We start from the raw sequence: 17869 nt of genomic DNA on the forward strand, positions 1-17869 counted from the left end.
AACCCTGGGGGTTTTGTGCTATTTTTATTCTCATTTTACAGATGAGGAAACTGAGGCAAAGGTTAAGTGACTTACCCTGAATCTCACACACACAATAAGTGCGTAAGATCAAATTTGAACTTAGGTCTTCCTGACTTCAAGCCAGTTGTTCTTTCTGTTGTGCCATCTTGTCACATGGCCTGTAATTAATTATTTCCCTTGTATGAACCTCAGTTTCCTCAATTGTAAAATGAGTAACTGAATCAAATAATCACTTATAGGTTTATGAATCTGTGTATTTGTCCTGTGTGTGTGTGTGTGTGTGTGTGTGTGTGTGTGTGTGTGTGTGTGTAAGTATTTATGGGGGAAAGAGGTCTTTCTCAAAATGAGATGTTCCAATCCATTTGAAATTACAGGTTGTAAGGAATAAATAAGGGAAAAAGAGAGCTAAAGGTGTGACTTTTTCAGACTTGGAATGGATAATTTGCATATGAAAGACTTCAGGAAACTCAGCAGTGAATTGACAGGAGAAAAGAGAGCCTTCTGATGTATATAACTTTTTTCTATGAACTGACATGACTAAATGGATGAGGCAGAGTTGGAAAGCTGAGAATTCTAGTGTGTGAGCAAATTCAACTGTAAAGTCATGTTAAGTTAGGTTAGTGAGAGAAGCTTGAACTCTCACAGCACTGAAAGCTGCCATGTACTTCTACTGAAAGCTATAACCGATATACATTGTAGGAAGGGAGGGAGAAACTCACTTTGTCTCCCCATGCACCTTTGAAAAAGCACAAGATATGCATTATTCCTCCAAAGCTGATATTCTTCTCAACTTGATTGAGATGTTCAAAAGCTACCAGGGCCAGCTTCTCTTTTTTTTTTTAACTATTAGTCTTTCCAACAGGAGAGCAATGATTCCATAGTCATGTCAATGAATGGAGAACTCTTCTCAAAATAGCAGAGTAAGAGCAAAAAGAATAACCTAATTCTCTCATAGCCACTTCTGTAAGGTTAAAAATGTTTTTAAAGTACAAGACTATCAAATGATCAAGAAATGCAAGGAGGAACAATAGTAGATGCATTTTGCTATTACATGCCAGCACAAAGAGTCAAAAACCTTAAACTGCTAGGGAAAGACTTCATATAGAAAAGCTAGGACCAGGAACACAGTTCACAGAAAGCTTCCAGTAAGTAAACACAAGGATAAAACAGGGAATCCTGAAGCTTTTTGCTATATAGGGAGGACTTATATGCATGAGTCCTTACCAAAGTCTAGCCAAGGATGCTTGAAACAATAAATCCATATAGCATTTTGATCTCAAACTGCAGTCAGAAGCTTGTGGAGTTAGGGTGGGGGGGGGCAATTATCAGGGAATACTCTGGATCTAAAAGAGACCACCATACATAAATCATCTCTAGGCACAGACCATCCACAATTCCAGGCCAGCCTATAGAACAACACAATATGAACTATCTGAAGTAGACCACAAAAGTAAAACACATCCTTTAGTGGGTTTTAGTAGATAACCTATAACACTGCACTTAACTGATAGGTTCACTATTATATTCATTAAGAAACACAATGTTCATTATTGTTTTTTAGGTTTTTTGCAAGGCAGTGAGGATAAGTGACTTGCCCAAGGACACACAGCTAGGTAATTATTAAGTGTATGAGGCCGGATTTGAACTCAGGTACTCCTGACTCCAGGGCCGGTGCTCTATCCACTGCGCCACCTAGCTGCCCCCACAGTGTTCAATATTCAGAATCCCCAAAATTACAGATAATATCATAGAAGACCTCAGAATTCCTTTCAGAATATACAGAGATTGACACTGAATCTAAAGTTTAATTCATACAATAAGTCTGGGAAAATGAGGAAACATGAGAAAGCACCAATAATAAAGTAATAGTATAGAGCCAAAGATGCTCAAGAATCAAACCCCAAAGACAATAATTTTACATCATATTTAATCAAACCTTCAAATAAAATCATACATTTGTCACAAACTACTGAAATACCTATGAAAATGAAGCAAGATTTTTAAAAGGTCATATAAATGAAGAACTTTTAAGCTTTTAAAAGCAGCAGATAGTAAATATTGATTATTGTTATCATTATCATCACAAGATATAATGGAAGAATTGGGGTGGGAGGGAAGCAAGATTAGGGGAAATATTGTAAAACTCAAAATAAAATCTTTAAAATGAAAAAAGACATAATGGACGAAAATGCACAATAAATAATCATAGCATGAACCTGAATAGGCTAAACTTGCCCATAAAATGGACAACAATATATCATTCATGAGAAACACACTTGAAACCAAAATTCAAAAGGAGTCAAAATAATGGGCTATGAGCAAAACTTTTTATATCTCAGGTGGACTTTAAAAAAAGCAACAATATTTATCTTAGTTCAACAATAAATGATTCTATGATCATGATAAATGATTGATATGATTCTAAATAGTTAAGATGGTAACCATATTATGCTTAAAAGTACCACAGACAATTAACTAATAAAATATAAATATATACATAGATACACATAGATACATATATGTATATATTTTAAATGTCATAGCACATATGCACTTGTTGATTGATTTACAGGAAGAAATAGAGAATAAAACTTCAATAGTGCAGGACTTCTATATATCCCGTTCAGACCTAAATATAGCTAACCAAAAGAAAAAGGAGTTGATAACTGACTAGGAAGAGAAAGGAACAAGTATATTATTCAGTAGACTATGATACTTTCTCATATACTGGCTATATACAAGACCATAAAAACTTGAGAACAAAGTGCAGAAAAGAGTACTAGTGAACACATATTTTACTTACCAAAAGACAAGATTAAATTTAAAAATTAATTGAATAATTGAAGAGGGGCAGCTAGGTGGTGTAGTGGATAAACCACCGGCCCTGGAGTCAGGAGTACCTGGGTTAAAATCTGGTCTCAGACACTTAATAATTACCTAGCTGTGTGGCCTTGGGCAAGCCACTTAACCCCGTTTGCCTTACAAAAAAATCCTAAAAGAATTAATTGAAGAATTATGAAAATATTTTAAACCCCCATAAATCAAAGAACATGGCAAGAAAATAATATAAAATTTCATTTAAAAATGACAATAATTGGAAAACACAGCAAAACCTTTGGAATGCAGTCAAAATAGTCGTGAAGGAAAAATGTATATCTAATCACTTCTATTAACAATAAAGGAGAAAGCAGAAATATATAAATTGTGCATATAATTAAAAACCTAGAAAGTCAATAAATTTTCAAAAAAATCAATATAGTTCAAAAATCAAGAAAATAAAATTGAAAGAAAAATTGAATTGATAAAACTAGAAAATTTTTTCTTTAAATATAGAAATTAGTTATTCTGGTTTTAAAAAGAAGAGAAGAAGGATCAAGATTACAGATTAGACACTCACCCAGATGAACTCTCCCAACATTCCTCATCAAGCAATTTTTAAAAATGACTCAATCAAATTTTGAAACAGAATAATTAGCAAAAATTTTAGGTGAGATATTTTTCTAACCTAAGAAAATTTAAGAGGTCTGTCAAAAGAAGTCTGCAGCAATGGGATGGAAGTCTATCCTGAGCCCACAAATATAAACAGCAACAACAGCTGAAGCAGCAGCAGCAACTTCAAGAGCTTCCAGATCAGACAACTGATCAGAAAGAAATTTAAGGAGACATTTCCTGGCACTAGGTATAACTAACTCTGATTGGTAATTTTATTTCCCATATGCAATACTGGGTCACAGCTTCAAGTTAGAGAGAAGCATTGGTGGTTGATCACAAAGGAGCAAAAATCTTAGTCACAATACTATATCATAGTACAAGGACTTGCAACTCTAGGGGATCAAGGGTCCTCCCTAGGTAAAGACCAAAATGCAGATCAAAAGATCAAAGACCATAGCTCTCTCTGAATCACATCACCTTGGCAGCATTGAAAACTGGCAGATGCCGCCAAATCTGCAAAAGCAGCAGCATGGAAAAGACTTCAGGGAATACTACATCCCCAATCTCAAATGAATAGAACCCAACTTTAACATAAAGTTTAAAGTCTAAAAAATTAGAATGGAAAAAAATAAGCAAAGAAAAAAAGAAAAAATAATTTGATCATTAAATCTCACTATTGGCAAGGAAAAGTAAGACATAAACTCAGAAGAGGACAACAAAACAGCCATCAAAAAGAAACTTCAAATATCCCCAGACTAGTAAGAAATCCTTTAAGAGTTAAAGAGATAAGAGTGATAGAAGAAAAAAATGGAAAAAAATGAAAACAATACAAGAAATTTATGAAAAGAGAGTTAATAACTTGGTAAAAAAGAGGCACAAAAAGTACTGGAAAAAATAACACCTTAAAAAACATGATTGGCCAAATGGGAAAAGTATAAAATATTGTCAAAGAAAATAGTTTCTTAAAAAATTAAAATTGGGCAAGTAAAAGATAATGACTCTGTGAGACAACAACAACAACAAAATAAAGAAAAATCAAAAGAATGAAAAAAGAAGAAAATTTGGAATGCCTCAGAAAAACAAAAGACATGGAAAATAGATCAATAAGAGACAATTTTAAAATTATCAGACTACCTGAAAATCATGATAAAATAAATAGCCTACACATCATTTAAAAAAAAAATATCAAGGAAAACTGCCCTGAAATCTTAGATCCAAAGATAAAATGGAAATTGAAAGAATGCATTGATCACCTCCTGAAAGAAATCTTTTATGAAAATCTCAGGACTATTATAGTCAAACTCCAGAACTCCGAGATCAAAGAGAAAATACTTTAATTGGGTAGTTACCATAGAGTCAGGATCAAACCAGATTCAGTAGCTTCCACATTAAAGAAGCAGAGGACTTGAAATACAATATTCTGGAAGTCAAAGGAGCTAGGATTATAGTCAAGAATCACTAAATCATAAAAACTTAGTGTAATCTTTGAGGGGGAGAATGGATATTTAATGAAATAGAGGGTTTTTAAGTATTATGGAGGAAAATACCAGAGTTGAACAGAAAATTTGACCTTTAAATACAAGACTCAGAAAGTTCAGAGTAAAGAGATAGAATTTTTCACTCATGAAGCAGTCAAAAGACAAGTGTACTAATTTAAGATATTGAATAAATTATCATATACTGTTGATGTGTTTACTATTTTCTCTGAATTATTTTTTTCTTTATTATTTGCTATAAAATAAATCACTCTGAGGAGAGCTGTATTTGACTATATATACATATATATAAAGACAAGTAATATTTTAATGGCACTGTCTATCTGAAATTAACTTTAGAGTAAAAAAAGCTATAAAAGTAAGCCTGAGTGTCATTTATATATCGCTAGAAACAAAATCTGGAGTGTTCACATGGCTGATAAGCCAGTATAATGGTCTATGATAGAGATACCTATCATTACTTTAAATTTTAGTCATTTCTATTTGAACACCACTGTTCTTTAAAAGCATGGTTAACGTCTTAATGCATCTTTCTTGCCCAAGTTAGAAATTAAGGATGCTTAATAATATAACCCTGAATAAGAAGTTTCAGACATCCTCAGCTGAACCAGTAAAAAAAAATATCCATTAAGCCTTCAGCCTTGAAGAGAACCATAACATCAGGAATGTAATGCCATGTCATACAAATGAATTGAATTTAAGGGGCGTGGAGGGCTGTACAAAGTCACCAGTCTCGCTTTCTGCTCTGAAACCATCAGTAGTCCACATATGAAACAAAATGAATGGAGATGGCCCTCGATCAGTGGCAGACCTTGATCTTTATAAACTAGGGTCTTTAACAGATCTCAGTTAGAGGGAGGCAACACCCATTCAGTGATTAAAGCTAGGTAAAAAAAAAGATATAAGGCAAAAAATGACCTCTTTAACCTAGTCCCCGGCCAAAACAAAAAAAACCAATCTGGGAGGGGAAAACCCCATGAAACCTTAATATTATATTAAGTATATGTAAAGCATGGATCTTTCAAGAAAAATTGGTCCATAGACCCTTAGGAGTATCAGTTCAGGACCACACAGAGGATTCCAAGATGGCCCTGAGTCCAGACAAATGAGTAAACAGGACATACAGATACTAGGATTTAAACCTCAGAGGCCCTTGTTTTCAGGGACGAGTGTCTGAATGATAAACCTATACCTTCTATAAACGGTACTTTCTTTCATGTGTCCGTATGTTGGTTTATAGTGAGTGAAACTGTTCTTAATGGGTTGTAATGAGGAATGTAACTTAATAGCCCCTGATACTCTTTCCCTTTTTAATGACTGACAGCTGCTGTGTCTTAAATAATTTACGCATCAGCATTTCCTTCAGAGACTTCTATGTCTGTTTCCCTTTTAAGTTACAAAACCCTTCATTCATAAGCAAATATGCAGCTTGGAGCTAAGAGTTTCAAACCCAGTATTAATAGGGTCAATTAAGGCAAGAATTATGTAATTTGTTGAATGCTTTAAACACAACAGATTAATTAGTGTTTCATCCTTGAAATTTCAAGAAGGTTGTATATAAATAGTATGTATAGAAAGACTGTCATTATAAAGCCCATATATATGAAATCTATATTACTTAATCACCCAAAAAGATATTTATGGAAAGTGTTCACTTATGATTAAAGCTAAAAAGCAAGCAGGAACAGAAGACAGTAGTGATCATTATAAGAATATAGAAAAATCTTCCCTATATAAAAAACAAATTAGGATGGGGGACAAGAGAGAGAGGGAAAAAAGATAAAAAAAAAAGAAAAAAGAAATTTGCATGATAATTTCATTGCAATTTCAAAATGAATAGCAAGTTGTACATAAGAGAGCTATGGTTTCTTGTGCAATTGACTTTATTATACCATGTTAATGCTTATTTTATTTCAAAAATAAAAAAACAATATTTTTTTAAAGTTAAGGAAGAAAAAAACTTTGAGAATTAGAAGCTGTGCATCTAGAATCCTAGACCAACTGGGATTCCTGCTACCTGAATAAACCCAGGGTGGCTCAGAAAGACTAGTTATTAACCAAAGCTCATCTTCTGTCTAGAAGTCTAGAATGTACTAGTGATCGAACATAACAAGTGAGATTTTTGAAAAAAGTCTCTGAAAATATTCCTTTTTCATGTTTCATGTTATTTTGGAAGATCTTCCATGCTCTTTTCATGAATAAATTTTCAATCCTGAAAGCCTGATATGGCCTCTTCCACTCTGATATGATTCATAGATTTGACCATTTCATCTTTGAAAATAGGAACCTTCACAAAGTTCCTTAAGTCCTGAAGCATGTCAGAATTTATTTATTATATATTGATAGTATAATGGGTAGAATATAAATGGAGAAATTACAGCGAAGGGATAAAATGACAACTCTAGTTGCAATAGGTTGGAATTGTTTAGTATCTCTAATTCTCACAGTGATGCTGACTTTTATCATCTGTCTTATGCTATTGAATAATAGGAACAAGTGATAGATATAAAAAGTAGCTTTGTGAGAAAAGGTAGTCTTTTTTAAGGACCCAGAACCAGAGAAACATAGAACCTCAGACTTTAAAGAGACCCTAGAATTTATTTGTTACAACTTTCCAATCCATTCATGGGAACACTTTACGAGTTCCATGAGCACTAATAATTTGGATCAGCCTTGAACACTTCTAATGAAAGGGAGCATTCTTGAACAAAACTGATTGTAAGTTCTCATTCTAACTGAAAATTGCCTCCTTGTAACTTCCATCTATTACTTTTAATTTTCCTCTAGAGTTAAGAGTTTCAGAATAAGTCTAATCTATCTTTCAAATGACAGTCCTTCATATGTTTAAAGACAATTATCATCTGATTTTTCTTTCTCCAAGATAGGAATTCCCATTTCTTTCCATCATAGTCCATAATAATGTAGCCTCTAAAATTTTAAACAGCTACTTGCTCTCCTCTGCAATTACGCTAAACTGTTAATTACCCTTCAAAATTAGTTGTTGTTTTTATTATTACAAGTTAAACTCCCAAGGTTTCTGTGAATAGATTTTATGTCTGTGAACTTGGAAAAGAAAATTTTTCTCTTTTTATTTTTTACCAAGGGACCAACTAGGTAGTACAATGGAGAGAGAGCTCAGATCTGGAATCAGGAATATCTGAGTTCAAATCTAGCCTCAGATCCTTAACTAACTATGTGACCCTAGGCAAGTTACTTAACCCTGTTGCTTCACTTTCCCCATCTGTAAATGAGTAGGAAAGGAAATGGCAAATCACTCCAGAATTTTTTCAAAGAAAGTCTCAAATAGGGTCAAGAAGAGTTGGATATGATTATCATTTTTTTTACCAAATTCTAACTGAAATCTACTATTTCTTTCCATTATGAATGTAGGATACAAACATTATTCTCAGAAGCAATTTGTAGGCTTTGACAGACTTTCCAAAGGGTTCTTGACACATACAAATAGTTAATACTCTCTGCTGCAAATTATAGCAATCACAACTGAGCACAATACCCCATATGTTGTCTAGTCAGCAAAGAAACTACTTTCCAGATTGATCTAGATGCTATGCTTCTACTAATTTAGCATAAAATTAGTTCAGCTTTTAATCATGCATATCAAATTGTTTCCTCATTTTGAGACTATGATCTACTGGAAATTCTCAAATATACTTCACATGAACTGCCATTGATGTGGGTCTTCCCTCTCACTCTCCTAGAATTGTGTTTTTTTAAACATTGATAACTTTGCATGCATCTTATCACAACTTATTAGCTTGGAATCATCATTCTGGTTTATTTGGATATTTTTGATTCTTGATTTTTGTTATCCAAACTATTATTCATCTTTTCTAGTTGCTGCATCATCTTCACATTTGGTATGTCTTTTATTTCTTCATTCAAGTCGCTGATCAAAATTTTGAACACAATAGGACTAAGGAGAGGAATTTTCAGCATATCATTAGAGATATTCCTTTCGTTTGACATTCTACCATTAATCAACAATCTTGGATATGGTTCTATCAACTATGAATCCATCTAATTATTGGCATTTAGGACAAATCTCTTCCATTTAGTACAAAAGAATCATATGAGAAACCTTATATTAGAATATTAAGATTCTCAGTACTGGAGAAGTTGAATTCCTTCAGATCTTGAATAAGGTATATTAGAAAAAGCATCCTGTAAAAAATACAATACAGGCAATATGGAAAAGGAAATGGGGTTAAAAGAGAGAGGGAAATGCATTGGTTGTAAGATCACCAGTATCAGAAAAAGTCCCAGATTCTGGTAAAAAAATAATGCAAAACTAGCTTTTTCGTGGTGACAATTGATGAGTCATATGTGAAACAGATATACTTCTTACAAACAATAGTACCTTTGTTATCCCTTTCTTTCAATCTCTCGGGTATAATAGCAGGTTCTACTGACAGTTTCTAACATTTAAGTCTGTTTATATCCTTTGCATTTTTTGTTATTGTTTAGTTATTTCAAATATGGCCAACTCTTCATGATCCCATTTGGAGCTTACTGAGATGACTCTTCATTTCCATCTCCAACATATTTTTTTTAACAGATGAGGAAATTGAAGCAAATAGGGTTAAGTGACTTGCTCAGGTTCACACAGCTTGTCAAGTGTCGGCAGTCAGATTTGAATTCAGAAAGATGTCTTACTGACTCCTAGTCTTGACACTCTGTCCACTGTGCCACCTAGCTGACTTGCCTCTCTATTCTTGAGATCCAGAACATTTCTGTTGAAAAGATGTCTCTATTGCCACTTATGCATGTCCTTATATTTCAAAGCCAAGAAATGATCAAGCCTGGGCTGAATCTAACTACTGCTCTAAGTTTTCTGCAATGACTCATTCCTTAAATATTCTCCACCTCTGCCCTGAGTGAATAGAATTCATTCCAAAATCCTATCATAACAACTTTACCATCACCGTTTTTGTAACACATATGATAGCAACATAGACAAATCCACCACCCACAAGAAAAGTGTGTCATCTTGTCACAGAAAATGGGAGAACAGCTGTTGTGACTCCTAGGAGACCAAACCAATCTTTTCTGAATTTGACCTTGTGGTTTTAAGGAACCTGAGTAATTCTAATCTGCCTGGAAGACCTTTAAGCCAGTTTTCCTTTCCTTCCTTGAATGTGTTATGTCTGGACATTTAATCACCTCTGTGATGGTGGTAGTAGTGGGGGTGGGAGTGTGCAGTGGCTGCAAGGGAGGGTTCTAAGGAACTGTGTCCATTTTCAGTCTTCTACATAACTCAACAGAAGGTTCTAATTGCCCTGGATTTATTTAGTAATAATATTAGTTTCTTGCTTTATATCTTTGGATTCTAAGAAATCTAATAGAAAACCATATTGACAAAGATGACAAAGATACAAATAGACCAGAATCGTTATGGGAAACAAGATTCACTAGGACATTGTTGATGGAACTGTGAATCAGTGAAATCATTTTTGAAGGCATTTTGAAATTATTCAAATTAAGCAACTACAATGGCAAGGTTTTTGACCCAGAGATGCCATTGCAAGGTATACCTAAGGGGGTAATTGGAATGAAGAGAATCCCCATTATATATCAAAATACTTATAGCAGTACTTTGTGTAGAAGTAAAGAATTGGAAACAAAGTAGATGCCCATTGACTTGAGAATGACTAAACTAATTGTAATACATGAATGTGGGTGTATATTATTTCATCCTAAGAGATGATGATTGTGATGACTATAAAGAAACATAGAAAGATCTACATTAACTGATAGTCACATAAACAAAGTCAAGAAAACAATATAAACAGTGACCTCAACAAGATCAATAGAGCATATGACCAACAAAATAAACAAAAGTAAAGGTTGCAGAGTAACAAAGAACAAACTTGGCCCCAAAGAAAAGTTATAAGAAGACACTTCTATCCTCCTTTACAGAAAGTAGAGTGCCTTGGGTGTTGAACATTTTACGTCCCAATTTTCAAATTTCAGATATATTGATTAGCTTCACTGACTTCTCTCTTTTTCTTTTAAAAATAATTGTTTTGATCATGGAAATAAGACCCTCATGTACAAAAATATTTATAGCAACTCTTTTGTAGTGGCAAATAATTGGAAATTGAGAGGATACCCTTCAATTGTGGAATGACTAAACAAACTGTGGGTATATGAATGTGATGAGAAATTATTGTTATTTGAGAAATCATGAGCAGGAGGACTTCAGAAAAGTTTGGAAAGACTTGCATGAACTGATGCTGAGTGAGGTAAGCAGAACTAGGAGAATATTGCAACATCAACTGTGATAGACTTAGTTCTCAATAATACAATGCAAAAAACAATCATACAATGCAAAGACAATTCTAAAAGTCTTGTGATTGAAAATACCATCTATATCCTGAGAAAGAATTATGGAATTTGAACACAGAACAAAGCATTCTCTTTTCAATTTTTAAAATTTGTTTTATGCTTTTTTTTCCTTTCAGGGTTTTCTTTCTTTCATTCTGATTCTTCCTTCACTTCCATAATTTATATGTAAATATCAATAAACTATGTTTAACATAGTTGTACATTTATCACTGCTATACACTATGCTATACTCACTTTCAAAGGGAAGGGGGGAAGAAAGGGAAAGAGAAAAACACTGAACTAAAAACCTTATACAAAGTGAGTATTGACCAAATTAGGTCAAAATGGGTATAGGATTTAGACATAAAGGAAATTCCATAAACTAATTAATAGATCAAGTAATACTCTATCTGTCAGATCTCTGGAAAGGGGAAAAATTTATAACCAAATAAGAATTAGAATACATTATAAATTGCAAAATGGATGATTTTTACTATATTAAATTAAAAAGATTTTGCAGTAATATAACCAACATTGCCAAGATTAGGAGGAAAATAGAAAATTGAGAAACAATTTTTCACAGCTAAAGGTTCTGATAAAGGTCTTATTTCTAAAATATATAGAGAATTGGATCAAATTTATAAGGTTACAAGTCAAAGAGTGTGAACAAGTAGTTTTCAAATGAAGAAATTTAAGCGCTCTCTCTCTCTCTCTCTCTCTCTCTCTCTCTCTCTCTCTCTCTCTCTCTTCATATATAGCAGTTTTTAAAAGTTTTTTTCAAGGCAAATAGGGTTAAGTGGCTTGCCCAAGGCCACACAGCTAGGTAATTATTAAGTGTCTGAGGCCAGATTTTTTTAACTCAGGTATTCCTGACTCCAGGGCCAGTGTTCTATCCACTGTGCCACCTAGCTACTCCCATATATAGTATTTTTCATGTGATTATATGTATATATATATATATATATATATATATATATACATATATATATAATTTTATATATACATGCTCCAAATCATTTTTTCATGATTATATATACATATATATGAAATCACATGAAAAATGCTCCAAATCATTACTGATTAGAGAAATGCAAATTAAAACAACTATGATGTACCAACTCTCACTATCAAATTGAGTACAGAGACAAAAAGGGGAAACTATGAATGAAACTATGCCCAAAGAGCATATTGACCCAGCAATACCAAAACTACATATATATGTATATATATATATATATATATATATATATATATATATATATATCATAAAAATGTGAAAATCCCCATGTTCCAAAATAGTCATAGTAGTTCTTTTTGTAGAGGCAAAGGATTAGAAATTGAGGGGGGCCAACAATTGAGGAATAGTTGAACAAATTATGGTATATGAATATCATGAAGTACTCTTGTTCTATAAGAAATCATGAATGGTTGGACTCTAATGTTGTCATTCATTTTTGAAGAAGATCATGATGTCAGGGAAGTGATGCCATGACAAGTACATGAATTGGATTTGAGTGAGGGAATGCTAAACTAAGCTACCAGCCTCACTTTCTCCTCCAGAGTCATCTGGGTCCAGTGGTCAGATATGAATCAGGACAACTGGAGATGGCCCTGGATGTGAGGCAATCAGGATTAAGTAACTTGCCCAAAGTCACACAGCTAGTAAGTGTCAGAAGTTGAGTTCAAACTCCTGTCCTCCTGATTCCAAAACCAGTGCTCTATCTACTGTGCCATCTAGAGAAACCTGAAATGAATTCAGGAACTGATGTTGAATGAAAGTAGCAGATACAAGAGAACAATGCATACATTAACAGCAACACTGTGAATTGATCAAATTTTGATGGATGGCAGCTCCTCTCAGCAGTTCAGAAAATGAGGGCAAACCTGGGAGACCTGTTAAGGACAGTGCTATCCACATTCAGAGGAAGAAAAAACAAAACAAAACATAGAAAAATAAACAAAATCTGAATGAACAATGAACATTATGCACACTTTTTTAAAAGTTTCTTATGGTTTTTTTCTTTCCTAAATCATTTTTTTCTTTTCCCTTAGGCCTAATTCCTCTTACAGAAAAAAACTAATCTGTAAACATGTTAAACACAAATGTACGTGTACAATGTTCACCAGATTTTTCACTGTTGAGAGGAGGGTGGTAGGAACTGAGAGTTGAAGAAAATTATGTAATTTATAAAAATGCATATACATGTGGATGAATATTGAAAAACTTTCATAACATGTAACATAAGATACTTTCATAACATAACTTTACATAACATGTAAAATAAATTATCAATTGTTTTAAAAGTGAGTATTGAAAACTCTTTTTTACATGTAATTAGGAAAATCACATAAAGATATTTTTTTCATGTGGAGTGGATCTTTTGGAGGGGAAAGAAAGGGACTTGAGGGAGGGACATTTAGAGGATGAAAATATCAAACAGCAGTAAAAATTTAAATTTTTTTAAAAGTCATTGAACCACAGATCTTGGAATTAATAGTACATGCAAGAGATCACATGGCCAGCTCCTCTACATTCAGGCTATTCAGATATTTTACTCTGTCTATGATCTTACCAATGAACCACAATTTGACATTCAGAACGACCAATAACAGAAAAAGTTTATTTTTCTTTTTTGAGAAATATGAATGTTTCTCATCACTATGGAGTTTAAATTTGATCATGACACATTTGGTATGAATAGTACAAAATGGACCAACCAGGTTGGTTCCACTTGCCTCCAGACAAACAATAGTTACTGGACTCTGAAAACACAATTCTGTTGTGAAGTCTTAAGTAGTTTCCTACACCAGACACTAGAATAGAAGATTGCCAAATGGATGTTCCTTGTATTTCTGATGATGTCTGATTTTTATGGAGAGTTCAATAACTAACCTGTGATGATAAGGGGTGTTTTGGGGGTGTTTTTCTTTTTTGTTTGTTTATTTTTCTGACCCATCAAGGAGAAAGTTGACATTGACTAAATGTATTGACTATGTTACATGTATAGAAGTCACCGTCTTGAGCATAGTCTATACCCTGAAATTTCTTATTGCCATAACAGTGTTCTCAGTATAAATTGTTGAGTGAGAAAGTTGTAGTGTTAAAGACCTACTTCTGGGAAAGGCAGTAGGAAAAAAGCATAAAGGAAGCAATTCTTAGGACATAGAAACATAGAAACCAGCGACTAAAACCTATAGATTTTCCATTTCTCAGAAACCTATCACAATTTGTTCTGAGGTGAATAGTCAACCATGTCAGCAGGAAGAAAGGACAAAATTGCCTTTGCTAAAAGGCAATCAATCAATTGGCCTTTGGAATTATGGGATCAAGAAAGTTATTTTGGTCTTCTGCCTGACTTTTGAAGTATCGTGGTCCTACCACAGGCAAAGGTTCAGAAGAAGAGGGGTAAAAGCAGGTAGAAGCATCTCTTGTTCACAAACCATACTTTACATTGAACATACAAATTGAACTACCAATGGTACTAGCCTCAATCCTCATTTCTAACATACCAGATACTTTCTTGTCTTGACTGCCTTTATATTTTATCATCATCATCATCATCATCATCATCACTAATAATGATAGCATTTATAGAGAACTTTAAGTTTTACTAAACTCTGCCATATTTACTCCTAATTACTCTGAGAGACAAGGGCTGATTATTATCCCCATTTTTATAGAGGAGGAAAGCTGAAGTTAATAGATTAAGAGACTTATCAGTCTCACCTAGCTAGCAAGTGTCTGAAGTAAAATTTAAACTCAGTTCTTGTTGACAACAGTATTCTATCGACTGTACCCCCTAGCTGGGCCCTCTTTTTCTGATACTCTTACTCTCTAAGTCCACTGAGCCCTCTCATAAATTCAAATTCTGATTCTGTTATTTTCTAACTATATAGCCGTGGACTGTAGGTCCCTTTCAGATCTACATCCTATGAATTGTCTTCCAGAAAGGTACATCTCCATATGATCTGTTGATGTTCTCTAAACCATCTTTTAGAAATTTTGCTGCAACTATGCTCTTAGGGTTTCATAATCTCAGTTTCTGACTGATGACCCTGAAACAGGATCTTGGCAAAATAAATCTATGATTACTATGACTGAAGAATTTTTCTATCCTATAAATGAAGAACACCCAAGCATAATTCTTCCTGGTAGAAGTTCTTGGAATTCTTAATCCAGGCATAATTGTCATCCAGATCTAGGCATTTGAAAACTGATATCCCATGTGTCTGGCAGACAGATAAGTGCAATCAAAGATTTCCTTGTGACAGGAAGTGGGAAGTAAGCCTGAGACACCATCCCCAAGGGACGACCTCCATCACAAGGCTCAACACTGAAACCTCTGTTCAGAAGAGAGAAAGAGCCCATGCTATGGCATCCCACACTGTTCCTATGCAATCATTCTACACAAGTCTAACGAGGAAGAGCAAAAACTAGAAGAATAACAAAATTCAGTCAGTCCAATGTTTGTACAGCAGCATGGGAGAGGAATTTAGGTAGCAAGAAGATGTGAAGGGGGAGAAAAAGATCACATTCCAGGAAATAGGAATATTTCCTCTCCCATTCAGGGATCTGAGACAGGAGCTCTATTTACAGATTCCATTTGCCTTTCTTGTCCCTGCCCCCCTCCTTGCTCCCTTGCCCAAATCAAAACCATCCTGAAGATAAAGGGAAAGGAAACAAACCGACCCGTATTTTGTCCCCCTTTCCCTCTTTGACAATTCATTTCTCACACCTCAGGAACAATGTCAAGGTCTTAAAATAACTTAAATTGCAAATCACCTCCAGGATTTCATTGGTGTGTGTCTTTTACCCACTAGGGCAGAGCACAACCTCTGTATGCTAAGGACATAGTTTTCATGAGGTTTTTTTTGGTCAAAATATTTCATCTCCTGGTGGGTCAATTTTAATGTCTGATCTCTCTTCAATTTAGCTAAACTATTCCTCAGATGAAAAACACATTCAGTTCATACCTGAAGTCTTTCAGTTTGGTTAGTACATGACATAGCCACCCACAGCCCATATTTACATCTGTATCATGAAGAGGCATCCGATTAGAGCTTATGTAGAAGAAAAGGGGGGGGGAGTATTTTAAGTGCCTGTTTCAATGAATCAAATACAGCAGTAAAATATATATAAACTATATATTTAACAATATAGTTATGAGACATGGAGAACTTCCCTAGTTAGGTTAGATGGATGGATAGATGGATGAAGGATAGCCAGATTAACAAATTAACAAATTTCTAACCCTACACAATTTTTTGAAATGGCTGAGTTTTTTCAGGACATTCAGTCTCAGCATCCCTTTTCCAACCTACTCTCCAAGATTAATTAATCTCTCTCTCTTTTTTTTAGTTTTTTTTTGTAAGGCAAACAGGGTTAAGTGGCTTGCCTAAGGCCACACAGCTAGGTAATTATTAAGTGTCTGAGGCCGGATTTGAACCCAGGTACTCCTGACTCCAGGGCCGGTGCTTTATCCACTATGCCACCTAGCCGCCCCTAATTAATCTCTCTTTCCCATGTCCTAGGGTATTCAATCTTTCTATAGTTTTCCCTTCCACAGCATGATTCCTCCCTATCTTTCCATCCTAGTTTCAACATGACAAGTTAGCATTAGAAATGAAATGGAGCTCCCACAATCCTACTCTATAAGTCCTACCTTTCTGACCTGATCTCCAGCAGGATGGCTCCTGCCAAAGAAAGATGGAGTGAAAAAGAAGGGACATTTTTCCATCAATGAGATGGTGACCAGAGAGTATACCATCAACATTTCCAAGGGGAGTAGTCTTCAAAAAGCAAGCTTCTCTAGCACTAAAGGAAATTCAAAAATTTGCTATGAAAGAAATGGGAACACCAGATGTATGCAGCAACACCAGACTTCTTTGGCTGTTTGGGCCAAAGGAATAAGGAACATTCTATACTGTACTGAAGTGCATTTGCCCAGGAAACATGATGAAGATGAGGATTCACCAAACAAGCTGTATATATTGGTTACTTATGTGCCTGTCACCACTTTCAAAAGCTTACAGATAGTCAATGCAGATGAAAACTAAATTGAACTTCATTTAAATAGTTATAAAATGCCAACTGCTAAAAAAAGAGAAATGAAATGGACATTTTTTGAAAGTTTTGTGGAAGTCATAGATGACACATGTGAAAACCAGAAGTTGGCAAAGAAAAAGTTTAGAAACTTGGAAGTGCATATGTATAGTATAACTTTATAATTTCAGTTAAATTATATTAATTAAATTATATAATTTTCTATTAATATTAATATTAACATTTATTATTATATTAATTATATTATATTTATATGTATATTATGTGATTTAAATCAAATTAAAATTATATAATTAATTAAATTATAATTTAATATCATAATTATTCAGACTTTTTCTCTGGTATGAAGGGAGGGTCAAAAATTTAATGTGAACTTTCCCATAAAGTGGAAGGGATAACTGCATAGGTTCTAACAAGTCCTGTTCTCGATTGCCTTCTATAAACTCATTCACCCTGAGGTATAAATGACTGATAAGATTTGAAGTGTCCAAATTCTTCCATCCTTTTCATC

General features: G+C 34.1%; 1 pseudogene; it reads left to right on the forward strand.

Annotated features, from left to right (window-relative positions):
* The window catches only part of LOC141499337 (large ribosomal subunit protein eL31-like), a 37661-nt pseudogene extending 20175 nt beyond the window's left edge, over window positions 1-17486 (forward strand).
* The last annotated feature ends 383 nt before the right edge of the window (window positions 17487-17869 follow it).

This window comes from Macrotis lagotis, chromosome X (genome assembly GCF_037893015.1).
Source record: "Macrotis lagotis isolate mMagLag1 chromosome X, bilby.v1.9.chrom.fasta, whole genome shotgun sequence".
Taxonomy (NCBI): domain Eukaryota; kingdom Metazoa; phylum Chordata; class Mammalia; order Peramelemorphia; family Peramelidae; genus Macrotis; species Macrotis lagotis.